This window comes from Dasypus novemcinctus, chromosome 1 (genome assembly GCF_030445035.2).
Source record: "Dasypus novemcinctus isolate mDasNov1 chromosome 1, mDasNov1.1.hap2, whole genome shotgun sequence".
Taxonomy (NCBI): Eukaryota; Metazoa; Chordata; class Mammalia; order Cingulata; family Dasypodidae; genus Dasypus; species Dasypus novemcinctus.
The window spans coordinates 69,862,136-69,886,604 of NC_080673.1; the positions used below are offsets into that span (position 1 = coordinate 69,862,136).

At 35.7% G+C, this 24,469-nt stretch overlaps 1 non-coding gene and 1 pseudogene across 1 annotated transcript; one reads left to right on the forward strand and one right to left on the reverse strand.

Moving 5' to 3' along the window:
* The first annotated feature begins 1,292 nt into the window (after positions 1-1,292).
* On the forward strand, positions 1,293-1,354 carry LOC111764187 (U7 small nuclear RNA). The gene has a single exon (XR_002796868.1). It is a non-coding gene; the product is annotated as a U7 small nuclear RNA (small nuclear RNA).
* A 17,435-nt stretch (positions 1,355-18,789) lies between these two features.
* Positions 18,790-19,805, reverse strand: LOC101415538 (eukaryotic peptide chain release factor subunit 1-like; annotated as a pseudogene).
* Between the last annotated feature and the right edge of the window lie 4,664 nt (positions 19,806-24,469).

The window sequence follows — 24,469 nt, forward strand, 5'->3', positions numbered from 1 at the left end:
CTCCAAGTGTCTCTCTCTTCTCTTTTCTTTACTGGCTGCAGAATTCCCTTCAGAGTTTTCTGCAGAACTGTATTCTTGTTTACCAATTTCTTAGTTTCTGTTTTTCTATGAATATTTTAAACTCACCATCATATTTGAAGGGCAGTTTTGTTGGTAAAGAATTATTGGCTGACAATTTTTATCTTTCAGTACCTTAATTATATCATACTACTGCCTTCCCACCTCTATGCTAGTTTCTGAAGAAAATCTGCACCAAGTCTTGGATGTCCCTTATCTGTGATATTTCACTTTTCCTATGCTGCTTTCTGAAAATTCTCTTTAGTTTTGGTATTTGGCATTCTGAAAATAATGTGTTTTAGGGTAGGTCTATTTGGATTTATTCTAAATGGAGTAGGCTGTGCTTCCCAGACACATATATTCATGTCTTTCATGAGAATTGAGAAATTTTCAGCCATTAATTCCTCATATACTTTTTGCCATTTCTTCCTTCTCTTCTTCTTCTGGAACTCCTATAATACATATGTTGATATGCTTCATTCTATCATTTAACTTCCTGAACCACTGCTCATTTTTTATCCATTCTTTGATCTTTGCTCTTCTCTCTTTACAATTTGAGCTGTTCTGTCTTCTACATCATGGTTTTTTTCTTTGCTGATTTCATATCCACTGTTGTGTGCCTCTAGTATATTTTTAATCTCTGCTATTTTTCTATCCAAAGTTTCAAAATTTTCTCTGTGCTCACCCAGTGTCTTCTTAATATTTTTTATTTCTTTAACCATGTGGTCCTTCAACTCTTGATTTAGAGATTTGTATGAACTTCATTGATAATTTGTTTCAAGTCCTGTGTCTCATCTGGAGCTTTGATTTTTTTCCTTTGCCTGAGTCATAATTTCCTTTTTCTCAGTATGGCTTGTAATTTTTGCTGATGTCTAGGCATCTGATTATGTTGCTGAGTTTACTCCGATGTTCAGCTTCTCATGGGATTTTTTTAACCAGTTGAGAACTCTTTCTTTTGCCCCTCTCTCTTCTGGGTGGTACAGAGACTATCTCTGCCAGTTCTCTAGCTATTTATTTTCTGGGAAAAAAAGTGATCCCTCTGACTTTCTAATCCTTCATCTCCTAGCCAGTTGATTTTTGACAAGGTTGCCAAATCCACTCAACTGGGATTGACTAGTCTCTTCAACAAATGGTTTAGGGAGAATTGAATATCCATACGCAAAAGAATGAAAGAGAAACCCTATCTCACACCTGACAAAAAAAAATAACTCAAAATGGATCAAAGACCTAAATAAAAGTGTTAGAGCTCTTTTAGGATTTGTCTAGCATGATTTCTGGCTCTAGCCAGAAGATGCCTCCCACCCCAAAAAAGATCTAACTGTAAGAACCAGGATTGTAAAACTCCTAAAAGAAAATGTAGGTAAGGATCTTCAAGATCTTGTGGTAACCAATTGTTTCTTAGATTTTACACACAAAGCATAAGCAATGAAAAAAAAAATAGATAAATGGGACCTCCTCAAAATGCAAAACTGTTGTGCATCAATGGACTTTATAATAATGTGAAAACACAACCTACTCAATGGTTGAAAATTTTTAGAAACTACTTATCTGATAAGTGTTTAATATCCAGAATACAGAAATCCTTCAATTCAATAATAAAGAATTAAAAAAATAGTCAAAAGACTTGAATAGACTTTTTCCCAAAGAGGAAATATAGACGTTTAAAAAGTACATAGATGTTTAAAAAGTACAACATCACTATTATGGAAATGAAAATCAAAACGACAATGATATATCATTTTACACCTCTCAGAATGCAAAATTGAAAAAAAAACTAACAGAAAACTAAATGTGTTGAAGATTATGTGGAGAATAAAAACACTCATTGCTGGTGACAATCTAAAATGGTGCAACCACTGTGGAAGGTAGCTTGGCAGCTCTTCAGAAAGCTATTTTTATAGAATTACCTTATGATCTGTCAATCCTGCTACTAGGTATAAACCCAGAAGACCTGAAAACAGGGATTGGAACAAATATTTGTAAACTGATGTTCGTAGCAGCATTATTCACAATTGCCAAAGGGTGGAAGCCACCCAAGTGTCCATCAACCAATGAATGGATAAACAAAATATAGTTTATACATATGATGGACTATTATCCACTCATAAAAAGGAATGATGTACTGATACATGCAGCAGCATGGATGACTCTTGAAGACATAATGTTGAGTGAAATAAGTCAGGCACAAAAGAGAAAACTCTAAACCTCACTGATTTGAAACAAGTACAATTAGCAAACCCACAGAGTCAGAATGTAGAAAATAGGTTACCTGTGGACAGGGTAGGTATAGGGAATGGAAAATTCAAGCTTAAAATTAAAGGGTTCCTGTATGGAATGGTGGAAATGTTTTGGTAATGGATGATGGTGACAGTAACATAATATTGTGAATGTAATTAACAGCACTGAAATGCATATCTAAATGTGATTAAAGGGTGAAATGTTAAATTTTATATATGATAAGAGAAAAAAAAATTTTTTTAAATCCATGGATCTACGATATGCAAACAATGAAACCTTAGTTAAACCATCAACTTGTATTACTATTCATGCAAGGTGTTAATAAATCGGTGGTATATGAGAACTATGTATTTTCTTATTATTGTTCTGTAAATGCATAAATTTTCTAATAAAAAATGTATTGAGTTTAACATCTCCACCAAAAAGTGCATAAAACTTAAGTGCTCAATTTAGTGATTTTTTTTTTTTGCATGTATATTCACCAATGGAACTATCACCCACTTCAAGATACAGAACATGACATAAAGTTAATTTATGGTCAGTTATATATGATCTTTATCTTCCTGTTATTTAACAAAAAAGGGAAAGAAAAGGATGACGGAGATGAACAAAGGCATAAATATCACACCAATTTTATTGACTCTTAAGAGATATGTGCCAATTACTTCTAGATTGTGAAATAGCAAAATGATAAATAGTGGGACAGTTTGAAATTATTTTATGAATCCAAAAAGAGAAAGATTATATTTTTAAACTATTCCTGTGGGTGTGGTACCCTTTGATTGCATTAAATTCAGTTTAGGGAATCTTTGATTAGATTACTTGATAAGATCACTTTAGGACTTTTGTTTGGACTATGTCAGTGGGGGTGTGATTCATGTTGAGTCTCTGCCCTCTTACTGGGTCTGATAAAAATGGAGGCACAGAAAGAGACAGAAAAATAAAATGAAACCACCATTGTTGACCGTGCTGTTTGAGAGAGGAATAGAAGATCACTTAAGCCTGAAGCCCCCAAGGAGCTGAGCCCTCAGAGCAGCTCAAGTAAATAGAAGCCTCAAAAGGCTCAAAGAGCTGAGGTCCAGGGAGAGATGAGCCATATGTCCAATAGCTTGCAACTGAACTTTGGAATACAGAACAGCTAAGACTGATAGAGGAGGCCTGGAAAGAGACAAGCCCAGTGTCTGGTTGCCCTCAGCTGAGCTCAAACCTCAGTAGAGATTGGTGGCCGTCTTGATTCAAAACTTGGCAGCTGAATTTGATGAGAAAGCACTTCTTGTGGTGCCTTGATTTGGCCTTTTCACAACCTTGGAACCATAAGCTCTTACCCCAAATAAATGCCCTTTATAAAAGCCAATCCCTTTCTGGTACTTTGCATCGGCAGTCCTTTGGCAAATTAAAACAAGTAGCATATTTATTTTTGAAAAAAAAAGTTATTTAATTATTTCATCTTCAAAGACTTCCTTGATTTTATTAGCACTTTTGAAATTCATATAATGTAAAAATATACAGGGTGATGATAATTCTGGAATTTCTCCTTTACCTTTAATGAGACTATTTCATTCCCATCAGGATAACTTGAATCAACAGGATGAAAAGATCAACAAAATTTTTGCCTTCACAACAACTGGATGGCATTATTTAATTTATTTGCCATAGAAGTCATAATTGTGCTTTCTTTTAGGTTATAATTATTCTAGAGTTAATAACTTCATAAGTTATAGTAAATATTTTGATGTTTAAAGAAAGTGGAACTAGAAACAAATGTCTTGTATTTTTGAATAGACAAAACCTTTATATGAAGCACACTGGGCCTTGGGAAACGTAATTTTTACATTCTATTCTCAATCTTATTGTTGATTTGTTTATTAGACTGATAAAACAGTAATGCAATGTCTCTCAGAAGCTGGAAAATAATGGCTCATTTAGCTTGTGTTATTCCTGATGAAAACCTGACAGAGCTTAAATGTGAAACTCGGTTTTTGCTCTTCTTTCTAATATAAAAAAATAAAGCCAATGAAAAAGTAAAGAGACTAATATGTGGAGCCATGTGTCCACTACCTAGGTTGGTGACAACTGAATATTTGGCAATATTTTCTTTTAATAAGGAATAAACAATTACGTTCATGGTTGAAATCACCATTGTGCTTCTCCCTATTCAACTCTTCATCCTGTTCAGTGGGAAACATCATCTTTAATTTGGCATTTATCTTCCCCCATATGTTCCATACTTGCACATCTGTATATTTCATGAAGAATTTATCTACTTAATATATATATGTTCTATTATAGTCTTTCTCTATATATATGTATATATACAATGCTTTGTAAATTGTATAGCCCCACATAAATGATATCACACTTCATGCATTCTTTTAAAACTTACTTTTTTTCTTTTAACACAACATTCCCTTTGAAATTTAACCAAGTTGAAAAAAGCAGCTGTTAGCCTTGACTCATCTTTGGTGAATTAAAAAAATCATTACATATAAAGTGGAAGCTCTTTATATTCCCACCCTACAAGTAACATCCCCTTCTGTTCCTCCTGGAGACAAAACCTATCATAAATATGGGGATGGTCAGCCAAACCTTTTGCACTTCTACTACATAAAAATGTATTTATAAATTAGTTGGATTTTTTGTGTTCTTGCATGTTGTTATTACATGTATTTTACCTTTTTCATTCCATTTCATGTACCTTAGTTCTATATGTGTTGGGGCATATAGATTTAGTATATTATATTTAAACTGGAACTTAACTTTTCTTTTGCTATTACAAATTCTGTAGTATTAAGCAAACTTTTGAACACTTCACTGGACACATGTCAGATCTGAAGTCTATGTTATATTGACAGGAAGTGGAATTGCTGTGTGTTATGGTTAGTGCATTTTAAAAGTATTTTGAAAATTACGCTCCTTTTTTGTTGGTAACAATTCCCTTTCTCATGAGCGGAGATTAAGCGTACCCATTTCTCTACATCACATCTAATATCTCTGTCAAATATTTAGAATTTTGCCAACATAATGAGTAAGGAATAGCATCTCATTATTATTTAAATTTTCTCTTACTGTCTGTCCATTGAAATTGACATGTTTTCTTACATTTAATTAGAGAAGCACTAGAACTTAGAATGATATAGAGTAAAGGACTTTAAAAGTGAGGATTTGACCATACACATTTGTAGAAGCTGATACAACAATCAAATTAGTTGTTTCTTCTTTATCTGAGGCTGTGCCTAAGTCCCAGGACAGGTGGTCAACAAGAAAAGTTGAATGCAAAGTGATGGAAAGAAGAATTTTGCCTCTGACTGGAACCCACATTGATCTCTTCATAAGCTATGGATGAGCTGCGGAAGAGATCTGTATTCTGGCCACAAAACCACTTTAACATCTATCCTAGGATTTGAAGAAGTTAAAGGAAGAAATTGCAGGAGGACTAGAGCAGTGATTCTGGCTGCTACCCACAAAAAAGTGAACTAGCACTTCCATATCACATAATGCATCCGCAGCCACAGGACCTCCATCACTTTCAGATAGGGCTTCTGCTTCCTTCTGCCTTCCAAACCTTATGCACATTTCATTTTTAGCCAAACACAAAGAGAGGGAAGGGAATTCTAGAAAAAATACTTCAGCTTAGTCAAGTGGACAACTTGCAAAATTACCAAATTGGGCATTTTTGTGTATTCTTTTGTGAATTCTGTGGGAAAAAAACCTGTGGGTACCTTTTGCCAATTTATCTGTAGGTTGTTCATCTTTTCTATTTAATTTATTAGTTGTATATAATTCTGGACAATTCTGTGTTTGCTATATACATGACAAACATTCTCCTACCCTGTTGTTTATCATTTTAGCTTTGTTTTATTGTATCTTTTGCTATATGGAAATAAATAACTTTAATAATCTTAAACTTATTGCATTTTATTTTATTGTTTTTGTAACCTGCTTTAGAAATTGCACTCTTCCTCCAAATTGTAAAGATAGTCTACCATATTTTCTCCTAATTAAGATTTGTATTTTCACACTTTGATCTTTAATACATTTGTAATTAATTTTTTAAAAGATTTATTTATTTATTTCTCCCCCCACCCTCCATTGTCTGCTCTCTGTGTCCATTCTCTGTGTGTTCTTCTGAGTCTGCTTTTATTTTCATTAGGCAGCTCCAGGAACAGATCCTTGGACCTTCTGAAGTGGAAGAGAGGTGTTCAATCTCTTGTGCCACCCCATCTCCCTGTTCTTTTGTGTCTTTTATTGTCTTTCCTCTGTGTCTCTTTTTGTTGCATTATCTTGCTACATCAGCTCTCCACATGGGCCAGCACTCCTGCATGGGGCAGCACTCCTGCACAGGGTAGCACTCCTTGCATGGGGCAGCTCTCCATGTGGGCCAGCTTGCCACATGGGCCAGCTTGCCTTCACCAGGAGGCCTTGGGTATCAAACCTGGACCTCCTATATGGCAGCCCAATTGCTTGAGCCATATCCATTTCCTCGTAATTCATTTTTGTGTCTGGTATGAGATAAAGATCTACTTTTCCTTTTACTCTTGAATAACTAACAGCCTCAGTGAAAAATAAATCCAACATAGTCTCACTGATTTGAAGTGTTACCTTAGAAAAACCAATGAAACAAATAAAATAAATAAAACATTACCTGCGTCATACATAAAAATTTCAAACATGTATAATTCTGTTTCTGAGCTCTATATTAGTCCAATTACATATCTATTCTTATTAAACATCCATGTTGTTTTAATTACAAGAATTTGATAATAATTTTGATATATGATAAAGCAGTATACCCATTTTTTAAAAAATTTTCCCTCTAGTTGTCAGTATTAAATTTAAAATCAGGTTGTGACGTTTCAGGCAGGGATGGGGTATGCAGAAACTGCTGATATCTAGACTGAGCTCTCTTTGAGTTTTAGTTAAATTGAATGAAAATTGCCCTCTTTATTATGGTAAATTTTCTATTACACACACACATGGTATTCCTATTCATTTGTTTAATTTTCTTTTGTTTCTTTCAATAAAACTTTATGCATCAATTGCATATATATATATTTTTTACAATGGACTTGAACAGTTTTTCAAAGATTTATTCCTTGGTACCTTATTTTATTCATGCTGTGGTAAATAATACCATTTTAAAATTCCATTTTCTAGTTGTTGCTGGGAATATTCAGTTGATTTTTATATTGAGTTTATATTAAGCAACATTGCTTTATAATTCTAACAAACTTATGTAGTTTCTTTTGGATTTTCTACATGGTTGCGCATACTGTCTACAAATATTGACAATTTTGTTTTGCCTTTTGCAATTTTTTATACATTTATTTGCCTTTTTGTCATTTATTTGCTTCTATGTGTAGGAATTCCAGTAAGGACAAATAGAAGGAATAATAGTAGGAGTTCCTTTGTAGTTTGTTGTCATAAAGGGAATGCTTTCAATGTATCACCTTTAAATATATTGATTGCTGTAGGACTTTTGAATTTATCCTTTATAAAGGATTGACTTCTTCTAATGTGAATTTTTATTTCATGCATTTTGAAACTCACCCATACTCATTTAGTTTTCTTATGTCTTCTGATGAATTATTGACTATTTTATCATTATGAAATAGCCTGCATCCATGGTAATATTCCTTATCTTGAGGTCTGTTTGGTATATATAACCACTCTGGCTTTCTTAGGTTTACAGTTTGAATAGTTTATCTTATCTTTATCCATCCTTCTACTTTCAATCTATCTGTGATTTAATATTGAAAGTGTGGCACTTGTAGACAGCATAGAGTTGGGCCTTGCTTTTTAACTCACTCTGACAATCTGCTTTTCAGTTGAAGTACTTAGGCCATTTATATTTAATGTAATTACTGATTTTATTGACACAGGCCTATCCTTTTACGTTTTATTTATTTTCTATTTGTCCTTTCTACTTTTTCCCCCATTGATCCTAATTTCCTACCTTATGTGAATTAAATATTTTTAGAATTGCACTTCACTTTCTCTATTTTAAATCTATCTTTTTGCATTTATATTTAGGTGTTTTTTCTAGAAATTATAAAATGTGTCCTTGAGCTATTACTGTTTAAATTACTGTTAAATTAAATTAGGATTTTTAATTTACTACATCATGTAAAATGTAAGAAACCTGTATTGGCATAATTCCATTTAAGTGCTATCCCCTCCCTTGTAGTACTGTTGCTGTATATATGTATACATATGTTACAAACTCAATAGTACAGCATTATAATTTTTCTTCAGATTCATCTGTTTTAAAAATTAAGCAAAGGGAAAATATGTTGCTGCCAGCCCTCTAAAACATGTATGCATTATGTTTGTACATATTTTCCTTTTTCTCTTTTTCCTTCCTACAGATTTGAGTTTCTATCTGATGTCATATCCATTCTGCCTGATGCACTTTCTTCAGTTTATGTTATAGTACAGGTGCTGGAAATGCACTTTTTCAGTATTTGCTTTTCTGGAAAGATCTTTATTTCTTTTATGAAGTTTATTTGTGCTGTATTTAGTGTGCTTATTTTCTCTTTTGTTTTCAAGATTATCTCTTTAGCTTTGCTCTTCAGAAGTTCAGATATATTAAGATGTGGTTTTTCTTGATTTTCCTGATTGGGGTTCAGTGGGCATATATATTCCAAAATTTGATATTTTTCAACAGATTTGAAAATTTTCAGTGATTATTCTTTTAAAATAGTAAATTTTAAAGGAGATTTAGGTATGCAGAAAAACTGCACAGAAAGTGCAGAGTTCCATATAACCACACACACACACACACACACACAGAGTTTCCCTTGTTATTAACATCTAGTATTATTGTGGTGCATTTTTTGTTATTGATGCCCCAACATTGATATATTTTTAATAGCTAAAGCCAATAGTTTATATTAGGGTACACTATTTGCATATGGAGTTCTATAGGCTTTGACAAATCCATGATATTAAAAATACTTTTTTCTGCTTTATTCTCTTTCTCCTTTCCTTATGGGACTCCAAATACACACAGGAACTGATTGATGTCGTCATAAAGGTGACTGAGGTTTGTTCTTTTAAAAAAACCTTTTCTGTCTTTCCTATAGATCAGGTAACTTCTATTGATTTACCTTGAAATTCAAAACTATCTTTATGATATCTAGTCATTTGTATTGCTTGCACAGTAGTATTCTCGCTTTCATTTTCCCCATGGAAACTATGCAGTAATAAATGTGTGTTATAGTAAGCTGATAAATCTGTGGTAATTTGTTATGCAGCAGTAGATAACTCATGTAGTTTTTTAATATAATATCTGCCGCTGCTTTTGTTTTTACTTCTGCTTAAATGGCATGTTTCATTTCTCTACAATTACCACAAGAGCACATAAGTCCAATGATTCCATCCCAAAGTAGTTTCTAAAAGGCTAAGATTACAGGAACACTTGTCTTAGTAAATTATGCTGAAGGCTCCCAACCAATGAACAAAAATGCGTTTACAAAGCAAATGGAAGGACGTACTGCAAATGGAAGGACCAAATCTCCAAGAGTCAGTTGATTTTGCAAATGCAATTTGTATCTTTGAAAGTGACTGTCTGAAGGGGGAAAGCTAGTGTGAAAGAATGAAGTTGAAATTCACTCCTATTAACTAACATTTTAAACATTAAACAGAGAGCAGGAGAGAAATGGTCCCACCATTTCACTACATACATTTTTTGTGTGTGCAGTCTAAACTGAGAATGCCACATAAAAGGTTCTCTGTGAAATGCAGCAATATGATTTTTCTCAAATCAAAATAAGAAACAAAGCAATATAATCAGACTTCTATTAAGTTTAGAAGGTTTACAGCAGCTAAAATATTTTTGCTTCTGTGCATGAAGATTGAAAAATCTTTTTGTCTCCATAAAACACAAAAGAAACCAATTTCACCATTAAGTGAAAGTAAAACTGGGCTTCTGTTTTAAAATTAGTCCCAAATGGAATTTAGGAATTTAGTTGTAGCCTGCTGTGCTGATATTATGACAGACCAGTATAGGGTTGGGTGTAGTTTTGTTTTGGTTTTCTTTTCACTATCCAATGCACATGGATTAAGTTCTGGAAATGTTCCATTGCAAGGCAGGGATCATTATGAATTCCACCAGTGGGTATGCTCCTTGGGTTGGATATTGTGAGGTGAGGCACAATTTGCCAGACCCATATTAACTACCTACTAGTCACAAAGGTTAAAAATGTCACCATCTCTTCCTTGGTATTCCATTCCCTGGACATCTATTTGGTACCACAAGATATCTCCAGTTCCATGAAATCCTTTCCAAATGTGGATACTTATGACTTATCTATGCTAATTTCCAATGCAGTTCTGAATTTCTCTATGGTTTTAGCAAACCATTCCAGCAGGAGCATGTTTCAATCAGCTCATGTTTCTGTCCTGTCTCTTTGTCTGTGAAATGAGATTTATCCTTCCCTTGTTTCAGAGTTAGAGAATCTTCTCTTCTGTGCCTTGGCAATGAAAAGTATATCCCATAGATTTTCATAGACTATTAGATCTCTGCAGGGCCCATTTCCAAAGCCTTTACTGAATCATACTTGCCTGTTTCTTGACCAACTCAATAGCTAGGTTGAATTCATTTTATGCTTATATTTTTTATTTTTTAAAAAGATACTTGGATTACACAAAATGTTACACACAAAAATATAAGGGATTCCCATATGTTCCACTCCCCACACCTTGCACATTCCCCATATTAACAATTTTTTTCATTAGTGTGGTATATTCATTGCAATTGATGATCATATTTGTAGCACTGCCACTAAGCATTGATTATAGTTTACATTGTAGTTTACATTCTCTCCCATCTATTCTGTAGGTTATGACAGGATATATATTGGCTTGTATCTGTCATTGAAATGATATTCAGGACAAATTCAAGTTCCAAAAATGCCCCCATATTATACCCCTTTTTCCCACCCCCTGCCTTCATCACCTCCAGTGCCCACTGTCTTCACATCAATGATATAATTTCTTCCATTACTAGAATCCCAATAAGTTTATAGTAGAATACCAGTAAGTCCACTCTAGTCCATATTTTATTCCCCAATCCTGAGGATTCTGCAATGGTGATGCCCACTCTAACTCTAATTGATAGGGGGGGTCTCTATTTTACATGGCTGATGGATAGGACTCTCTTGCTTGCTGTTATAGACTCCCTCAGTTCCTTGGTATGGTGATTGTCCATCCTCACATCCTTGTTAGTTGTCCTGGGTGAATCCAAAGAAGTGGAGAGTAGGTGTTGCAACTCTGCTAAGGCTCAGGGCCCAGCTGGCACATGGGCAGCCTCAAGATTCAAGTCTCTTGGCTGTACACCTCCCAACACCAGCACCAACTATAGGTTCAAAAAGAAGGGACAGAAGAGGCACATTAGAGAAGTCACAACTGAGTCCAACTCTGCCACACTGGGGAGCACAAACTCCAAAGTAGGGCCCACTGGCAAGGCACCAGACTCCAGAGCTATCTGCCATACCAGAGCCTTCAGGATCCCCACTATTTGGCATAGCATCTACTTTGGCAGTTTATGAGATACTGCTGAGACCTGCATAAGCATTACCTATGGGATGACCTCCCAACTCACTTTGAAGTTTCTTAGCCATATAAACTCATATGTCTTTACCTTTTCCCCCTTTCATTCAAGGTCTTTTTCCAGTTTCATTGTTAGTTGGTGCTTGGTAGTGATCCCTCTGTGAGAGGGAGGCTCATCCCCGGGAATCATGTTCCATGCTGGGTGGAAGGTAAGGCTGAGTTTGGCTTAGAGAGAGGCCACATTTGAGCAACAAGGAGGTGCTCTGGAGGTAACTTCTAGGCACCCTATGACACTAGGCTAATTTGCAATTTCAAGAGCAAAGCCTCATAGGCATAATGGGCAATATCAAGGGCTCATTAATGGACCATCCTTCTTCATTAGTCATTGCCGTGCACTTCAGGGATTGTTGCTGTTCCATTACAGAATGTGGCAGAGCTCTTCAGGATGGAAATTCAATATTCTTTCAGTTATTGCATGACTTTCCACCCACTGTGACAATGCCCAATGAACATTTGAACACATCTGTATATCTTTTATGTATGCCCAGGTGAACTTCCTCCCATGTATTCCCCATCACTGACACCCCACAACAAATATCATCCCCTGCCAGAGATGTAACCCTTCTGTGGCCCAAAACTTCTTCAAAAATGAAGCCAAGAATATCCTCAAATAGAAATAATAGGAAAGTGAAATAAAAATAATAGGTTTAAATATAAGAAATAAAGTATATAATAATTTAGATAAAATAAAATACAATTTAAAAATTGGAATAAAAATATAATGAAAAATGTTAAAAATATTTTTTGATGTTTTATATTTCATCACTGTAAGATCATTGTCCTGTATGTACAGTAATATTTTATTTCATTTATTCCCCCAGTGTCTTACTTTTTTTCATTTTGTCTTCAAAGAAGTGTTTGGTCACAGTAAAGTCACATACAGAATATAGGGGATTCCCATAGCCCCATCATCCTCCCCTTTTTCCCCCTTTCTGTATCAATAAACTTTTTATATGTTGATGGTACATTTGTTACAACTGATGTACAAATATTGAAACAGTCACTAACCATGGTCAATGATTTACATTATGGTCTGCACTCTAGACCATACATTTTTAGAAATTTTTGATGAAATTAACCGTGGCATGTACCCAAAATTTCAGTGTTCATTCAAACAGAACACTTCCATTACCCCTTAAAAATCCCCTCTCCATCTACTCTATTCCTCCCTCCCCTTCCCCTCAGGGCCCATGGCGACCACCAGGCTTCATTCCTTGAAGCGTAAGATTCACAGTTACTTGTATCAATACTGAGGGCTTGACACACTGGTCTCTTCTCCCCTATTAGGAACTGCCCATGCTCTTGAGGGACACCCACCCCTCTGCTTGAGAACATATTAGGCCTCTCCAGGATGGGAGTCCAGTTCCTTCCCTCTCATTATGTGGGTCTTCACTGACTGGTACAATACACTGTGACAAAATAATCACTCGCACATTCTCTAGAAGACTGCCCCAGGTGCACCCTGTCACGAATGCTGCCCCTTCCAACACCCTAAGCCAGTAACCTCTCCTTGTCTTATTCTCAGAGGAGCTTTCCTACCATTATAGCTTCAACCAAATGCCCACTAATCCCCAGTACTCACCTGCTCCCTCCCTCCTCCAACCCTACACCAGTTCCAACTTATATCACTCAACCCAATAGAATCACTACACCCCTGTCATATCCCTTCACTGCACAACTACTCACTTAACAACTTATCATAGATTTCACCCATATAGACATTGGCTCACAACCTTCTTCTCCCTTTCTATTTCCTATAAACCTTTCTTCCTCTAGCTCTTTGAGTCAGCTCAATTTGCTTAGTTCATATCAGAGAGTTCAAGTAATATTTGGCCTTCAATGCCTGGTTTGCTTCACTCAACATAAGGTCCTCAAGATTCATCCATGTTATCCTGTGTGTTAGTACTGTATTCCTTCTTACAGTTAAGTAATATTGCATTGTGTGTATATACCACATTTTGTTTATCCATTCATCTGTTAATGGGCATTTGGATTGATTCCAACTTTTGACAATAGTGAATAATGCTGCTCTGAACATTGGTGTGCATATATCAGTTCTTGTCCTTGCTTTTAATTCTTGTGGGTATATACCCAACAGTGGAATTGCTGCTTGCCAGATCATATGGCATATCTATAGTTAGTTTTTTGAGGAACCACCAAACTGTTCTCCACAATGGCTGAAATATTCTACATTCCCACTAGCAGTGGGTGAGTGCTTCCATACCTCCACATCCTCTCCAACATGTGTAGTCCTCTGTTTTTTTTAATGACTGCCAGTGTAATGGGTGTAAAATGATATCTCATTGTAGTTTTGATTTGCATTTCCCTAATAGCTAGTGTTGAGCACCTTTTCATGTGCTTCTTAACAATTTGTATTTCTTCCTTCGAGAAGTGTCTGTTCAAATCACTTGTCCATTTTTAAAATGGGTTGTTAGTCTTTTTATTTTGAAGAGATTGGATTTCATTATATGCAGGATATTAGACTTCTATCAGATATATGGTTACCAAATATTTTCTCTGACTGAGTGGACTGTCTTTTCACTTTCTTGACAAACTCCCTTCAAGTGCAATTTTTTAAAAATTTTGAGGTGGTCCCATTTATCTATTTTTTTTTCTTTAGCTGCTCATGCTCTGGTTGTGAAGTTCATGAAACCATTTCCTATTATAAGGTCCTGTAGATGCTTCCCTACACTTTCTTCCTAGGTCTTTATGGTCTTAGTTCTTATAGTTAGATCTTTGATCCATCGTGGACTGATTTTTGTATAAAGTGTGAGATGGTAATCCTCTCTTATTCTTTTGCATATGGATATCCAGTTCTCCAAGCACTATTTGTTGAAGAAGCCATTCTCTCACTATTGAGTGGATTTGGTGGCCTTGTTGAATATCAGATGACTGAATATGTGAGGATCTATATCAGAACTCTCAGCCTGGTTCCATTGGTCAGTAAATATATCTTGTGCCAATACCATGCAGTTTTGACCACTGTAGCTTTGGAGCACATTTTAAAGTAAGGTGGTGTGATTCCTCTGATTTTATTTTTCTTTTTTAATATGTCTTTGACTATTTGGGACCTCTTGCCCTTCCAAATAAATTTCATAGTTAGTTTTTCCAATTCAGTAAAAATGCTGTATTGAATTTTATTGGTATTCCATTAAATCTGTAGATCCTTTTGGGTAGGATAGACATCTTAATGATGCTTAGTCTTCCCATCCATGATCAGGGAATAGTCTTCCATTTATTTAAGTCTTCTTTGATTTCCTTTAACAGTGCTGTGTGGTTTTCTGTGTATACATCATTTACATCCATAGTTAAATTTATTCCTAGGTATTTGATTCTTTTAGTTGCTATTGTAAATGCAACTTTTTTCTTGATATCATCCTCAAATTGCTCATTATTGGTGTACAGAAATGCTACTCATTTTTGTGCATTGATTTTATAACCTGAGACTTTACTGAACTCATTTTGTAGCTCTTGGAGCTTTGCTATAGATTTCTCAGGGCTTTGTACATATAGGATCATGTCATGTGAAAATAGTGAAATTTTGACTTCTTCCTTCCAATTTGGATGTCTTTTATATCCTTTTCTTGCCTAAGTGCTCAAGGAACATCTAACACAACATTAAATAGGAACTCTGGTAGTGGGCATCCTTGTCTTTTTCTCAATCTTATAAGGAAAGCTTCTAGGATTTCACCATTTTATATGTTAGCTATGGGTTTTTCATATATACCCTTGATCACGCTGAGGAAGTTTCCTTCTATTCCTATCTTTTGCAGGGTTTTTATCAGGAAAGGGTGCTGTAATTTGTTGAATGCTTTTTATGCATATAAAGATATGATCATGTAAATATTTTTTCTTTTAATCTATTTATGTGGAGTATTACATTGACTGGTTTTATTTTGAACCATCCTTGCATGCGAAGGATAAACCCAGTTGGCCATGGTGTATAATTCATTTGATGTGTCATTGAATATGATTAACAAGTTTTTTGTTGAGGATTTTAGCATCTAGGCTTATTAGAGAGAATGGTCTGTAATTTTCCTTTCTTGTGGCATCTTTTTTGTCTTTGGTATTAGGGTAATGTTGACATCATAGAATGATTAGGCAATCTTCCTCATATTTCTATTTTTTGGAAGAGTTTAAGAAGGAATGTTGTTAGTTCTTTCCAGAATGTTTGGTAGAATTCACCTGTGAAGCCATCTAGTCCTGAGCTCTTCTTAGCTGAAATGTTTTTGATAGTTAATTCAATTTCATTACTTTGGTCTGTTGAGATCATTGATTTCTTCTTTCATCAGTGTAAGCTCCTTGTGTGTTTCTAGGAATTCATCCATTTCCTCTAAATTATGTATCTTATGATACATATAATTTATGTGTCTTATGATACTCTTTTTTTGTTCTGTGGGTCAGTGGTGATATCTCCTTCCTCAATTCTTATTTTGTATATTTGCATTTTCTCTATTTTTTTCTTATTTAGTCTAGCTAAGGGTTTGCCAATGTTATTGATCTACTAAAAAACAGCTTTTAGTTTAGTTTATTTTTTCTAGTGCTTTTTTATTTTCAATTTCATTTAGTTCTGCTCTAATCTTTGTTATTTCCTTCTTTCAACTTCCTTTAAGACTAGTTTGTTGTTCTTTTTCTAATTCTTCTAGGTGTCCAGTTAGTTCTTCAATTTTAGCTCTTTCTTCCTTTTTTAATATGAGTTTATGGCTATGAAGTTACCCCTCAGTACAGTTTTTACTGCAACCCATAGGTTTTGATTTGTTGTGTTGTGATTTTCATTTGTTTCAAGGTAGTTGCTAATTTCTTTTATAATTAACTCCTTGATACACTGTTTGTCAAAGAATATGTTGTTTAACTTCCATATTTTTGTGCTTAATCTGATTCTCTGGCCCTTACTGATTTCCAGCTTCATCCTGTTGTGGTCACTGAAATTACTTTTTGTAATTTCAATCTTCCTGAATTCATTGAGAGTCATTCTATGACTTAGCATGTGTTCTATCTTGGAGAATGATCCATAAGCACTTGACAAGAAAATATATCCTGCTGTATTTGGGTGTAGTGGTCTGTACATGTCTATTAGAACTAGATCCTCAAATGTATTATTCAAAGTGCTTGTTTCTTTATTGATTCTCTGTCAAGATGTACTGTCTAATAGTGTTAGTGGTGTGTTAAAGACCTCCAAAATAATTGTAAAGACATCTGTTTCACCAGTGTTTACCTCATATATTTTGAGGCCCCTGGTTAGGTGCATAAATTATGATTGTTCTTTCTTATTGAAAGATTACACCTTTTACTAATATACAATGTCCGTCTTTGTCTCTTAAAATGGCTTTGCATTTAAAGTATATATTTTCTGATATTAGTATAGCTAATATCAGAAAATAGAGGAGGTAGAATGAAAAACAAGAAAAACTGAAGGCTAAATAAAGAGGTGGGATGTAAGAACAAAAACACAAAGCAGAAGATAGGAAGATGAAGGAAGAAAAGAAATTGTGTAGGTAGACAAAATTGGCATAAAAAATTAAAAGGGGAAAGAAAGGAAGGGGAAAGAGCATACAAGAAAAAAGACAGCAGCATCTAATTTTTTTAAAAATGAAGGAGTGGAAGAAAGGGGAAAAATAACAACAACAACAACAACAAAAAACAGTCAAGCAAGCAAACTTAGGAAAACTTAGGAAAAACAGTCTTCCCACTTAGGTCCCTGAGGAGCTTCTCAGGCTGCCAGTGCTCATTAATCAATTACCCAGCAGCCTCCCCTCTGCAGGGTTTGAATCAGGTTTTAGTGAGTAAACTAGTTACATTAAAAAAAACCAAACCTTTTTAAAGAAAAATAGGAGACCCAAGAAAAGTTAATACAAAATTACTGTCTATGTGTTCCCTGTCCTAAAGTATCATCTGGGTATTTGATAGCCAGGCAGAGCACTACTCTAAGGAAAAGCTGGAATCAAGCCAGAGACCTTATATATTCAAATTGGAGACTCCTCCACTGAGCTAAACTTTCTCATTGAGTCTGTTACCTAGAGAGCTACCCAGTCACTTTCCCTAGGGCAGGTTTGACTCTTTGCTGTTGGGTAGATTCCTGCTGATTCGGAGCCTGTCTGTCCCTGCCCCCTTTCTATTCTTATTATTTTCTTTCCCAGGGATGGAAGCGATAGCCTGTGTGATTGGATATGCCCCTCACCTCTCCTGGTCAGGTTGAGTTCCCTTCTGAATTTCAATTGAGATCCTGGTATCTGAACCCACCCCAGAAAAATGACTCTCACTCCTCTTCCAGACTCCCCTTTCTCTCAGGGGACCCTAAATAGACCTTTGAAAGATTATTAAGCTCTTCCTACTGCATGCCTCCCTTAGGGAAGTTGAAATTTTGATAGTTTTCAGCACTGGATCAATCAATTGCCTGATTTTTGACCTCTCCCAGCACAAGTTCCTCTTTTCCAAGTTTAGACAAATCAAGTTACCTAAGCAGATTTGCCTCTCACCTCTTCCCAAGGCCACTTCTTGCCAACTGGTATGTTCCCTAAAGTTCAAAGCAGGTCCAGGTAACCAAACCCACAGAAAGGAAAACCCCTCTCCATCCTTCTCCAGAACTCTCTCAATCCCAGAGAATTCTCCCTCTTGCTCAGTGGCTGGTGTGTGTCTGGGGTTTCACAGTGGCTTTTTGCCTTGAGTGTGGTGCTTAGCTGCCTGCTGTTTCCAGCCACCAAGGTTAAAATCTCATAGTTTTCCCTTTGACTTTTTATCTCTTTTTCCTGTTCCCTCCAGATAGATGCCCCAAAACCTTCAGCTCTGTGGGTTCCCAAAAGAGCTTAGTAAGGCAGGATCTTGCCCCTTCTCAGCCATTTTTATTTCTGTGAGAGAGGTGGTGAGTGCCCACTTAAACATCTTGCCTCAGAACTCCCTGAATTCATTTTCACCACCAAAGATGAAATCAATTAATTTTAAAACTTTTGATTGCAACCTCTGATGAAACATAACAGGTTGACTTAGTTCAGTTTTATATTCAGCCGATCCAGCTTAAATGAGACCAGGCAAATTCACTTTGTCCCCAGAACTAACAGCTACACAACTAATTTCCAAACATAGTTATGTTGTTTTTCCATTCTTAAGCAGGCAAAACTCAGGGCAGTTGACCTTTTTCTACTGTGTTTTTTTGGAAGAGCCACAGTGAATTTTTGCACAACTTCTCTTGTGTTTCCTTGGAGAGTGCCAAAAACTGCACCACTACCATCTATTACATTGAAGCCATACTTAGTATCATATGGAAGTAGTACTGTAGTGCCTCTCTATGGAATTTGTTGTCACACAAATACAATGACATATTAATTGGTTTGAAAGGCTCAAAGTCAATATTGACTTAATTTTCCTTTCCTTCTCTTAAAATTGTCCCACAGTAAGCAACCAGACTACATTGAAGTACCTTATTATAAAGTTTGAATCTTTGTTGTACAGATGTAATGGCTCCCAAGACTAAAAGGTGGCTTACTAGTGACTTAATGTTAGATGCAGTTCTAAACTCAGCTGCTAACACTTTTGCAACTCCTGAAATCTGGTCTTTGGGAGAAATGATGAACAAAATCATGCTTGTGCCATTGTTTCAAGTGGGTGGAGGACTTCCCTTCTCCTGTCAACCATACAGAGTCTCCTCCCTGAGTCAGGAGCTAATACACCAAGGTCCAGAGCAGGAGATGGCTAATGCCTGGTTCTTCTCAGCCAGCCATGCAGCACAGGGATGGCCATCCTGAAGTCCAGGATCCAGGAGGACATGGCAGGGAGCAGAATGGGGATGGGGTTAGAGAAGGCAAGCAGATGGGGCTCTCACCCACAGGCCATCTCAAGCTCTTGATGAGCTTCTTGATCTTCCAGGTCTCCATGTTCCTGTCAGCAGCACTGGGATCATCCCCCATCTTCTCACCACCTCCTGTCACTGCTTTTTAAATGAGCGGTGCTAGTTTATTTCATTTATTGTATATATCTGTTTTTTCTATTATTGTAATTTGTTGTTTTTATTTGATTCTATTTCTATGTTCATGTTTCCTCTCTTCTTGAATTTATAATTTTCATAATTATCCTTTCTATTGTTAACTGTTTCAGAGGATTACATTCCATTTATATTCCATTTCAGTGGTTATTCTTAAAATGTTAAGGTTCATTGGACATAAATTTTTAAGTTAATTAGAATCTGTATTGCTATCCAAGTTATAATAAAATTTTTTTAAAAAGATTTATTTTATTTTTTAATTATTCCCCCTCCCACCCCGCACTCACTGTCAGCTCTCTGTGTCCATTTGCTGTGCATTCTTCTGTGTCTGCTTGTCTTCTCTTATCATCTTCTCTTTAGGAGGCACTGGGAACCAATCCGGGAACCTTCTGATGTGGGACAGAGGCATTCAATCACTTGAGCCAGTTCAGCTACCCGGTTTGTTGTGTCATTCATTGTCTTTTCCTCTGTCTCTCTCTCTCTCTCTTTTTTTTTATCCCCCCTTTGCAGTTTTTTTGCTTGCTGTCTGCTCTCTGTGTCCATTCGCTACACGTTCTTCTGTGTTTTTTTCGCTTGTCTTCCTTTTTGTTGCATCACTTTGCTGAGTCGGCTCTCCATTGTGCTTGCAGGCCGGCAGTACTCTGCAGTGTGCAGGCGAGCCTACCTTAATGAGGAGGCCCTGGGACATGAACCCATATAATAGATGGTAGTCCAATTGCCTAAGCCACATTTGCTTCCTGTAAAGCTTTTTGTAACATTTAAAGCCAAGGTCTGTCTTCCTATTTTACATTCTTTTTTGTTGTCTAGTATGATATCTCTTTATTATTTAGTCATTACTATTATTTTATACAGTCTTTTAAAAAGACATTTCCTATCTTTACCATTTTCTTCATTCATTTTTTTTTAAAGATTTACTTATTTATTTCTCTCCCCTCCCCCTTCCCCAGTTGTCTGTTTTCTGTGTGTTTGCTGCATGTTCTTCTTTGTCCGCTTCTATTATTGTCAGCGGCATGGGAATCTGTGTTTCTTTTTGTTGCGTCATCTTGTTGCATCAGCTCTCCGTGTGTACGGAGTCATTCCTGGATAGGCTGAACTTTCTTTAGCACTGGGCAGCTCTCCTTACGGGGCATGCTCCTTGCGCATGGGGCTCCCCTACGTGGGGGACACCCCTGCGTGGCACGGCACCCCTTGCGCGCATCAGCACTGCACATAGGCCAGCTCCACACGGGTCAAGGAGGCCCGGGGTTTGAACTGCGGACCTCCCATGTGGTAGAAGGACGCCCTAACCACTGGGCCAAGTCCGCTTCCCTTCATTCATTTTTAATCTCACTCCTCCCTCATGAACTTAATTCCTTTTTTCTATATTTTACATACTTTTATAAGGTTATAAGTCCAGTTCATCTGATAGTCTCAATAATTGTTTCCATAGAATACCTGCATTTTAACATGACTGGTGATTGATCATTTACTGTAGTAGAGTTTTATTTATATAAGCTTTCCTTATTTTGTCAATAAATTTTTATATGTGCAAGTCAAAGTTTTAGCAGATTTATTCCTAGTCTATTAGTTTCCACCCTTTTCTGTCCTCCCTGTGGCTTTTTCTTCAAAAAGACTCCAGTGATGTGAATTAAGGCCTATCCTGACTCAATTGGACCACACTTTGACTAAAAATAATATCTTCTAAAGGTCCTATTTACAATGGATTCAAACCAACAGGACTAGATTAAGATTACAAACATGTTTTTTCTTGGGTGCATAATGCAATCTACAACACTTAGGTAATTTAAATCCTTTGTTGCCATTGTACATGATGTCTATAGCTGATAACACTGTCAGTGCTCTCCCCATATCCCTTCATCAGTCACCGTTTCTGCACACTACCCTGTCTTGTAACTGCTGCATCTGAGCCTGTCTGAAGGCTTTCTCTAGTCTCTGGAGCTTGTTCTGTTCAAGAATTAAAGGCAGACTGGATGCTCTGGGAAGTTGGTCTCCCAGCCCAAAGCACCCTTCAGACAACTTATGGCAATTGATGGATATACCCATGGTCATTAGCTCTTTGGGTGCAGATATAACTCTAATATATGTTCTATACTTTTCCTACGATTCCCCATTGGACTCCATTTATCCACTGTGGTGACTTGCTCCGTGTATTCATTTTCTCTTGCTTCTGTATCAAATTACCATAAATGTAAAAGAACACTTATTTATTATCTTCCAGCTCTCTACTTCTGAAGCCTGACCACGATCTTACTGTGCTAAAATCAATAGGGCTGTATTCTTTCTGGAGGTTCCAGGGGAATTCCTTTCCTTGACTTTTCACTTTCTAGAACCTGTCCACATTCCTTGGCTCAGAGTGTGTTCTGCCATTTGAGTGCTTCACACATTGGATCACTCTGACCCCCACTCTCTTTCTCTGATTCTGACTTCCTCTTTCACTTGTAAAGACCTGTGATTACGTTAAGCCCACCCAGATAATATAGGAAAATTTCTCAATTTTAAGTTCAGTTGATTAGCAACATTAAATCTATCTGAAATCTTAATTTCCCTTTTCTATATACTTGAACATATTCACAAATCTGAGTTATAGGTTTTGGACATGTTTAGGAACAATTGTTTGCCTACCACACTCAGTAATTTGCCTTTATTGGTTATCTTCTTTTCTCTCTCGTTTCAGTTTTCCACACCCCTACCAGTACATCCTGGGATGAACTTTGCTCAGCATCTTTTTGAAAAAATCTTTATGTTTTCAATTTCTTTGTGATTAGTAAATAGTATTATATTTGACTTTGTATGGTGATCATGTATCAGCCATTTTTCTGATTTCTCATATTTGGTTTATAAATTGTTTCAGTTTCTATATTTTTACTCATATTACCATAAATAATTACTGCATAATTTATGTGTATTTGACTGCTTATTATATTTTATGAACTGTTTTAATATATTTATTTTGGTTTTTATTTCCTTTTTTAAAAATTTATAGTGAAGTTATAGATTTATAGACCAATCTAGTCATGCATAAAATACAGGATTCACATATGCCACTCCATTATTAACACCTTGGATTGGTGTGGAACATTTCTTATTGATTGAATAAAGCACATTTTATAATTGTACTATTAACTATAGCCCATGTTTTACCTCAGGGTTTAGTTGTGCAGGTCCATGGATTTTTATTTTAATTTTTATTCTGGTAACATATATAAAACCTAAAATTTCCCCTTTTAACCCCATTCAAATATGTAATTCTGCTGTTAATTACTTTCACAATTTTGTGCTACCATCACCACCATCAATTAACAAAATATTTCTTTGTCACAAATAGAAACTTTGAGTTTGTTTACTCTAATTGTTTCAAATCAGTGAGATCATACAATATTTGTACTTTTGTGTCTGGCTTATTTCACTCAGCATGATGTCTTTGAGGTTCATCCATGTTGTCACATGAATCAGAACTTCATTCCTTTTTACATCTGAATAATATTATCTAGTTTAAATATATTTATTTTTACAGTTTCATCTGATAAAATTATGAACTGAAGCTCTTGATCATCTAATCCTGCTGGTGTTATGTCTGCTGAATTTTGCTTCTAGTGTTGTATAATTTTGGAATTGTGAGCTTCTTTTCAGCATTTCTTTAGCTGTATTTCACAGTTGTGGAAGCAGAAGTCTGAAATCGAGTTGGCAGGGTCATGCACACTCTGAAGTCTTTAGGGAAGAATCTTTCCTTAACTCTTCTATCTTCTCTCATGTTAGAAGAACACCAGTCATATGGACTTTATTACCCACCCAAATGCAGTAAGAACTATTCTTAACTTTATTAAACCTTATTTCCAAATAAGGTTACAAGCAAATATGTCAGAAGTTGACATTTGAACATATCTTTGAACGTGACTTGGGCACAAGTCAACCCAGAACACCATTCCAAACAAATAAGATAAATATTTAATACCTATTATATGCCAGGATAGATCCATAATTAAACATTTTCTCCATCCCATACTCTATTGTTTTAGAGTAAATTTGCCTAGATGTGTGTGTAGGGGGGAGGTGGGTAGAAGCAGGACAATACTGATAAATTGAAAAATTGCATATTGCTTGCTTTTTTTGGGTAGGGGCTTCTTTTTTACTGGATTGGTTATATGAGAAGTTTGTATGATAAATTCAGAAAAGAAGACTTGAAAAGATTAAAGTACTATAAATATTCACTTACCAGCCTGAAATGTTCATTAAGAAATTTACTTAAAAATTGTGTATTGTGCAATTTATAGGGCAAATGTCAGTAAAATAATTATAGTATTAGGAAGCCAGTTTAAATTATTTGTGGCTCTAGGCACTAAAAAGTTGAAGATTCAATTAGCATTTGAAGAGTGAAAGTGCCAATGTTTATATTAATATAAACCTTTTAATACATTATTAATGAATGTGATAATAAAATAATAACATATTTATTGAGTATTAAGAAGTTCACAGAGTGCCTCCATAGAAGCATTTTATTTGACCCGCAGAAATTTCCTAAAGCAGGTATTATTATACTCATTTTACATATAGGCAAAGTAAGCCCTCCTTACTTATTAGTTATTAGTCACT